Below are 8,681 nucleotides of genomic sequence, written 5' to 3'. Positions count from 1 at the left end.
TTCTCGCAAACGGTGGAAAAAGTTGAGAGGTGGAACAGAACAAGACGTCATACGCCGCATCGGCAAAGCAGAAGCGGCTCTCGGTATGCGTCAAACGTTTTGAGGATTAACTCTATTAGCTTAAGAACAAAGCTACGACCGACTGTTTCGCACAAATATCGAATCTGTGCTTCTTTATGGGTGCAGCACTTGGAAGATTACTTCAGCCATAACAAGAAAGTTGCATATATTCGTGAATCGATGTCTTCGTAACATCCTAAGGATTTTCTGCCCAAACCGCATATCAAATGAGGTCCTTTATTGGGCATACGATTCGAAAAGGTAACGACTGCATTGCAGGCCAAGCAATGCAATGGAATCCGCTCACACAAGAAGGGAGAAGAGCTGGAGGACCGAGAAGTACATGGCGCAGGACGGTCGAGGCGGAATCAGCGTCACTAGGCAAGAGTTGGAGGGAGCTGAAACACACCTCCGGAAACCGTACACGATGGCGCGTAGGCGTACTAGAAGGCTTATGCCCCTGAAGGGTTTCCAACGGACTTAACAGGTTTGAGAACCTAGTTTAACGACACGAAACGAAAAAACCTCTTATTTCCAAAATTAGTGAGTGAAAACGTCTTGAGTTCGCTAAAAAGAACGTCAACAAATCCAAAGTTTCTGGAACGATGTTTTGCTCTCGGACGAGACTAAAATTAAGTTATTTGGGTCTGACGGAAAGCAAATTAATTGGAGAAAGCCCAATACTCTGTTCAAGACAGAGAATTTGCTTGCACTGTTAAGCAACGGGTGAGGAAATGTTATTTTATGGGGATCAATGGTAGAAATGGGACTGGGAACTTTGCATTTATTGACATAATCATAGACAGTTGGAAATGTTTGGACGTTCTTAAAAGAAATATTTGACAGTCTGCAGAAAAACTGAATTTATCAGCAACCATATACTTCTAACAAGATAACCATTTAAAACACACATCGTGGCTGTATAATGCCAGAAACCAGCTCAAGACCCCACCTCAGTCACAGGACCTCAATCCCTGTCTTTTACTAAAAAATTGTTGAATGAATGCCGCGGCGACTATAAGCTGTGATTACGGCTAAAAGGGGCCCTACAAACTATTAAAATTTAAATTTGACTTCTAAATAACATTTGTGTATGCTTTGAATTCCAAGTGTACGCTTAATTTTGTCCATGCCTTTGACGATTTTTTTTAGTTTTTTTAATTTTTATTATTTTTTGTTGTTTTTCCTCTTGTTTATTTAACATAAAATATTAAATAAAAGAAAATCGAAAACAAATTCCAAAAACAAAACATTTTGATAGTATCTGTAAATATAGTATTAATGTTTCAAGGTCCAATGTCCCACTTGGGTACTTTTGAAAGATGCCTGAATACAAAAAATCCTACTTTTCAAAGTCTATAAAGTTTGATTTATTTCTGTCTGTTTTGATTGATGCTGGGTGTCCTTGCAATATAAATCAACAGTAATTACTTAAGTACATGGTATGTGCATTTTTCAAATTATCTTCTTTTTTAAAACTCACAACACTGCATTCATATTGTATCGTTCAATCTAAGTCATCCGTAGACAAAAGAGAAACAGCCCACACACAAATCCGAACGCCGCCGAATTTTGTATCTTCCAAATAAATAAATTTAAATAAATTGGACACTTAAACAGACACAAAATATGCCAAGAAATGCAGTCGACATACAAAAAGGAATTTAATTATGTCTTACCACCATCGCCACCTTCCTTCTCGCAGGCGACATACAACGGGAGGTTTTTGAACACAAAAATACTGCAAGGAACCAGCCAATACTAATTCTTATTGGAGCTCTGTTATGTATAAATAGGGTTACAATTTTTACAGGCACCCTAAATACTAGCACCACAAAATACCTAAATAAATTTAACAACTACCATGTTTAACATGACTTAAACGAGCGCATCCAATTTTATGACAATTTAATTGCTTCCTTTGAACAGGCGAAAATAAATGCCGCAGTTCTTCGGTCCGATGTTTGTTTTAAGCTCCCCAAAAATAAAAAAGAAATAAATCCAAAAAGGGGTGCTCTGGTTCATTGTTTCAAAATTAGACACTTCGTTTAAACATGTTGTTTTGTAAATTGAAAAACAAATCTACGTCACTCATATGACAAACCCGTCTCGTTCCTTGGTGGCGCATATATTGCCAAGCCAGTCAGCTTCACAGTTACAGTAGATATACCCTAAGCAGAGCAGCAAACGAAATGTCATTTGTTTTTGGTTTTGGTTCTAAAAATATATAGTGTGGAGGCTTACCTACCCAATTTTGGTGGATGGATGTCCTTTAGCGTCGGCAGCGGCTTTTGTCGGTGATTTAATAGCGCACTTTGTCTCGTCATCAATTTAAATATGTATACGTTACGTTGTTATATGAGTCGGTCTTTACCTGCTATGGTGACGTAAATCATTTAGGGTAGATCAAGAAGAAACATTTAGAGAAGAAGTCCTACAGCGACGAGACGAGACGATGACAACGAAGAGACGTGTTGGAGGAGGACAAGCAGGAGGAGGAGAAAAGAAAAACGGAAAAATAGAACTGTTAACCAACAATTTGGTTTTGAAAGAATTCCACATCCGATGCGACAAAGTCGAAAATGTGACAAAAAACGCGACGAGATAAAAAATGCTCCAATTGGCTGGGCTTTAGAACGTGGTGCAATGCATTGGGATAAAATCGCACTAATGAGCCTTTTTTCAAACTCTTAAGGGATAAGTAATTAGCTCACGGAGGTCTTCTTCGTTCATCTATTAAAACGGTTGCAATGACAGAGAAAATAAATGTGAAAATAGGGATCACATTATGTCAGGGCTGTTCAAAACAAAAACAAATTTGGGAAGGGGATAATAAAGAGAAGATTTTTGGCCTGTCTTGGCCAAGAAGAAGATTATAGGTAATAAACTTTTCAGTGATTTGACATTTATCATAAAATGATAACAATCGTTTGATCTTCCTTAATGCATCATACTAACTTTATTAAAGTGGGACTACAGTCCTCTATCAACTAAGGCATCACACAACAAATTTCTCCTTCCACGTCCTTAGCGAAATGTCTCCAGTCGCACACTACAATTTGGGTGAGGTTACTTCACTTGAGTGCGCCAGCTAATCCGCGGCCTTTATTTACAATGATGTCATGTAGGCGTTGAATCGAAGACTATCCTGGCTAAAGCTTTTGTTTCCATGCGCCCTACTTGACACAGCCATCCCTGTCGTTCGACTTTTATCTTTTTGGAGTAGTCTACGTCACTGTATAGCCTGTACAGCTCGTTGTTCCTCCTCCACTCACCTTCTGTGCATTCGGGACCATAGATTAAACTAAGATCTTTTCTCATAAAACGACCCAAGTTGCGTTCATCCGATTTCGTCATAGTCCATAGTTCTGTACCATATATCAGGACATGGATGATTATGGTCTTTTATAGCGACACTTTAATTGCTCTAGACAGTTACTACCCGATTGTTTCTTCGCCTAAAGAATAAGCAATTCTTAGCTTGATCTCAGCTACAATGATGTTGTTTTCTGAGTTAATAGCGCATCGTAGGTAGAAACTAACTCAAGGTTACATCTGTTCATGGCGCCGTCTGTATCCATAACAGCAAAAACTTTTTTGCCCAATTTAACCTTTAGACCCATTTTTTACGAAGCTGTCTCAATATTCACAAAATCTCCATCAATGTCATCAGCATTTGCAAGTAATTCGACATACTTTTGACGTTTGAGCTCTGCACTATTCTTTTAAGGACTGTAAAAGATCTCACATGATAGGACATCAGATAAGTTGTTTCCAACCCTAATGGAGCAGCGTGAATTCTCCATCGTCATCCTGGACAGACGGACGAGCTTGGCAGGGATTCCAAAACTAGTCGTGGTTCTGTACAGTTGTACGCTGTAGAAATTGTCATACGCTGCTCTGAAAGTCTATGAAAAGATGTTGGATGTCGATTTGGTGTTCTAGGGTTTTTTCCTGGATCGCCCGTTATGTTCATGTTTAATCAACTGTGAACTTTCCTGGTCTAAAACCTCACTAATAAGTGCATATCAGGTTGTTAACGATGGGTTTTTGAGGTTCACTTATTATGGGAGAGAAGATTTCCTCTATAGTTGGTGCAGCTTAGGGGGTCTCCTTTTTCAGTATCGGGCAAAAAATACCAAGGTTCCATATCTTACAAATAAGTTGGTGTATGCTCCTAACCAACATATTTCCAGCTGTTTTGTTAGACTTCAGCTTAGATATGGCAATCTTAAATTTGCCTAAGTCGGGGTGACGGGATTGTTGGGCTTCTTTGTCTATAATGAATATATCTTCCTGCCGGTGTATGAGAAATATCTTAAATTAAAGCTTATTTTTTCTGCCTTTTTGCTGACTCACTAGCTCATCGGTATAAGCTTTTTGATTATATAGCTGCTTAACCCTTGACAAATAGGTTTTATAGTGTGATTTAGTTGGATTCACGCTTCACGCTTTACGTTTTATTTTTTTTTGTATTTAAAAACTTAGTAAAACAAACCTTCCCTGCTACGTTCCTGCTTTTCGACAAAAGAAACTTTTCTGCATATTTTTTTCCATTGATCTTATTTTCTTGACATTTTTTATATAAGATGACAAATTGCTACTTTGTCGGTGTCGTTGAAAATCCTGTAGATGAAGGTATATAAAGAGATATTTGAAAAATAAAAAAAGAACATACAAAAAGTGAAATCTGGAACCACGAGTGTGCTGTCATGGCTTAACATGAATAACGAGGGGATTACAAGTGCTAATTAGGCAAGTTGTGTTAAATAGTTCACGTACAATTGAAATAGTGAAATATAAGTTGATATATTTTTAAATTTAAAGAATTTAACGGCATATCCTATTTCAGCGTGGGTGTTGTTGGTTATTTTTGGACATGTGTGTCTACTTTAAGTGTAGGTTAAATGTAAGCTATTCTCTATTTAAAGTATTATGATAATTTGATTTATCAATTCAGATTTTAGTAATTTAGTAATTTATTGGTCCTCACCCGGGCGCCAGTAAGTTATTTTCTTTAATTTTAAAGCAAGGGTTCTTAGCTATTCGGAAGATTGTAACACATAAAGGTAAATTGTAAATAAAAATTCATGTTTAAAAAAACCTGACTGGTACCGCAGAGCACATACTTGTCAAGGTTGGTTATGGCCCTGGTTCGTTTTCGGTTTCAATTTGGGTTGTAGCCTGTTGGTAGTGTGGCGACGACAACGACAACTACGACAAAATGAATATCGTAAATCTTTCTTAACTGCATTACTCTCACATGCAATGATTATTACTTTTTCTGCTGCGGCATCATGGCGACAGTACAGTAGTTGGAGTTGCAATGCGGTTGCCAACTACAACGAAAACGACAACGACGACGACGCCACCTTTGAAAAGCACTTAGCTTTATTGGCCTCATGACGTCGTTGGCTTTGTCGCCTACGTGTCGGTGGCGGCCGGTGTTTCATGTTGGCATAGTCAACCGCGGTCTCAGTTGCTACAAAGCCAACTCGCGCATTGACACTCTCGTTTCTGTTGGTGTTGTACCTTGAAGTTGGTTTATGTATGAACTTGGTGACACAAAATATTTTATGACATCTAGAAAAGGATTGGCTTTTGCGAAAAGAGCATAATTGAATTTCAAAATACTTTACTCACAGGATTCCAGAGGCGAGAGTCTGAGCAACGATATAGTCCAAGCATTTTTTCTATATGTTTCCATATACATATTTATATACTTAAACATCCGCACACAATCTCCTCCCCTCTACCTCTCTTTCTATCTCTTTGAATGACATCCTTTAGAATCCTTTTTGTGAAGTCAGTCATGCTGTGGCTGTGGTATCTCACTCACTGAGCCAAAACCAATAAAAGAGTAAGAGAGGAGGAGGGGGTGTATATATAGGTATAGACGGATTTGATGCCTCCAGTAGGTGGTATATGTAAAAGAGTTTCTCAAATTTTATAGGCTCGTCACTGGAATTGAGGTTCAATTTTCAGGATATGAATAGAATTTGCTCGTAATGTCAGTCGTTTGGTCATAAATTTGTGTTATCCAAGTGAAAGATGGAATATAGCTCATTCTACTTTACACTATATAGGCACTTGTATGTGAGAAGAGAATTTCTAGATGACTTTTTGGGGGAAAACTAATTTATTGGTTGAATGAATTTTGATTGGGACATTCACATTGGGTCGCCGGGACACGGTATGGTGTATAGACTTGCCTTAGTTTGGGCGAGTTATAATTGGAATGAAGGAGAGAGAATTTGCTTTGAAATTGGAAGGCTATATCGATTTAGATTTAGATGATATATACAAGTGGAGGTCATAAAAATAGCAGGAGTTACTTAAATTTATGACTTTATAGTGTATGGTTGGTGTGCTGCCGTTAAAGGAAAGAGCTAAACTCAAATAAAACCAGGTCATTCATTTTCTAAAGTTTGCATTCAAACAAAATGCTCTGAAATCACACCATAAAGAGGCACCCTTTTGAATAATTAAGGCTTCTGGACATTCTTTGAGCCTATTTCCAAGGAATGTTTTGGAAAGTTAAAAGATGAACTCAGAAAAATTACGTATTCTGGAGCAATCAGAGAATGGCCTTTAGAGCGATCATAACCGACACTTCTTGAAAGCAGTCTCAGCAAATTTATTTGGAACATCTTCTCGGTTGAGTTCATTTAAACTTATTTTTTGTTAAAAGAACAATCTCTTTTTATAATTTAACCGGCACATGCTTTCTGAAGACTGTACATCGACTCGGACCACTAAACCATTTTATTCAAGGAAGAACTTTGGGTAAATTTTGAGCGAAATTATAACGTCAAACGATTACAATTCCAAGAGATCACCAAATCCTTCTCAGACCGAGTTACAAGTAACCTCTTCCCAGAACCAGTGGCAACATTGCCAAGACGGAAACAGAGAAGCCGTATCGGCCGTCATTGTTTGATAAGATTGTCAGCAGACAAATGCAGCCAAACAACAGGCACAAAAAGTGACGACGGAACCACATCATCCTGACTAAGAAGAAGTAAAAAAGTCTACGGTAGCCGCTAGAGCAGATTTCTATAACAAGGAGGTTTTCAAAAAAAGGAGAACCTGTAAAATTCAGCAAATATAGAGGATATAGAAAAAAACCAAATCGACACTTAACATCCTTTCATAGATATCAAGGCAGCATATGAAGACATGGATGAACTTTATAGAGTCATGTCTAGTTTTGGTATGTAACCTGCTCTGGAATATGATTGTTTTAACATCATCTTTGAGAGAAGAGGGCAGAGCTCACACGTTAGCCTTATAGCCACTATATTTCAAACGTGTATTTAGTTACTTAAGAATGTATAGGCAAAAAATATTGGTTTAGCGTGTACAAAGAACATATGCTGTTATCAAAAAAGACGTCACCATCGACAGATGTAGTTTTGAGGTTGTTAAGAACTTTCTTGGGCTAAAAAATGTATTGGCAAAGCCTGGTCCGATAAATTATTCGAATTACCCCCACAGGGCATCGTACTAAAGTAAGGCCGCGGATCAGTTATCACCCAACTTGGAATACGCAATCGGAGACATCTAGATATTATGAACCGATCTAGATTTAGATGTTTTTTGGGGTGAGGGCCTAGTTTAAACAGGGCTGTAGTGCCACCCTCTTAGCAGGGTGCTGTTTTTTTTTTTTGCTGAGAAGCAGTTTTTGAGTAGAGGTATAAGAAAATCCTAATTTGAAAAAAATCCAAACTTCGTAGATGGATTTTAACCGACAAATTCTTTTGAAATTGAAACCTATTTCAACTTTTCCTGTTTGTGAATGTTATTACAAAAGTTTACGTTTGTAGATTTAAATCGGCCTCCTAAGTCAAAATTGAAAAAAAAAAAACTAATGTCTTAACACACTAACTCCATCGTTATCAGCCATATCAAGCGTTGTGTTTAATCTGACCAAACTGTATGCATGGAATTAGCTATTGAAGGTATTGGTTTAATTACATGCACATTATTTGGTGAGCAGTGCACTTTATACACCAAAGAGTACAAACTTGTTCTGAAATATACATCTCAAAAACATAACGAACTTGAAATTACTAAAAACTATTCAGACTGGATAAGATTGATGGCGCAATATAAATTTATTTCGGAACAATATCCTATAGCAGCATCTTAATTAAGTTAATTAAGTTTATATCTCCAAAAACGACATCAGTCACTTTGGGTATGAAATAATCAAAATGTTAATGTCTCTTTGGCTTCCGAAGCCCTATACGTTCATCATGTGTAGATATATAGTAGCTACTCAATTATTCTCTTCATGTCCAAATATGCGGATTCCATCCATCACTTCTTTTAAAATCATGTCCACCGGAAAAAGTTCATCTACCCTGGATTGACAACATGATTCATTTCACATTCTCACATATATTATTTTCAAGAGTATTTTTTTTTCTTTTTTCCACCATGACTTCCGGTGTCCCTTTTGAAATTTTTGATAAAACATGCACACATCACAATCACAATCACACACACTCGCGCCCACACACACAAACACAATAGGCTTGAATTGAATACACCCCCAACCGAATAGTGGTCGGTAAGATAGGTAGGTGGGGTGTCATCATAGTTCCGCACCCATGCTA

This window comes from Eupeodes corollae, chromosome 1 (genome assembly GCF_945859685.1).
Source record: "Eupeodes corollae chromosome 1, idEupCoro1.1, whole genome shotgun sequence".
Classification (NCBI taxonomy): Eukaryota; Metazoa; Arthropoda; class Insecta; order Diptera; family Syrphidae; genus Eupeodes; species Eupeodes corollae.
The sequence above is the reverse complement of the archived record's forward strand: the minus strand, read 5'-3'. Positions refer to the sequence as shown.